We start from the raw sequence: 323 nt of genomic DNA, 5'->3' as shown, positions 1-323 counted from the left end.
CCTGCCGCGCTCCCGTGTCCCCCGTCTCAAGTCCTGCCGTTACTCGGCCGACCCGTTAACGGGACCCCAGGTCTGAAACACCAGCTAGCAGACAGCCAGCACCGGCGCCTGTGCCGGAAGAGAAGCGGGAGTCCCTTGGGACCGGCTGCGAGCGGGATTCCCTTGGGACCGTCTGGGAGCGGGACCTTTAACCGCCCCGGCAGTTCGCACCGTTCCACACCAGCAGGGCCAGCCAGAGCGCGGCACCTCGATCAGTCCCCGGGGTGGCAGGGAGAGCAGCTTCAAACCAGGGCCCAAGAGCCGGCTCCGCGGGCCCCGAGGCG

The sequence above is a fragment of the Buceros rhinoceros genome, unplaced genomic scaffold (genome assembly GCF_000710305.1).
Source record: "Buceros rhinoceros silvestris isolate BGI_N320 unplaced genomic scaffold, ASM71030v1 scaffold1480, whole genome shotgun sequence".
Classification (NCBI taxonomy): Eukaryota; Metazoa; Chordata; class Aves; order Bucerotiformes; family Bucerotidae; genus Buceros; species Buceros rhinoceros.
Note: the sequence above shows the minus strand (reverse complement) of the source record.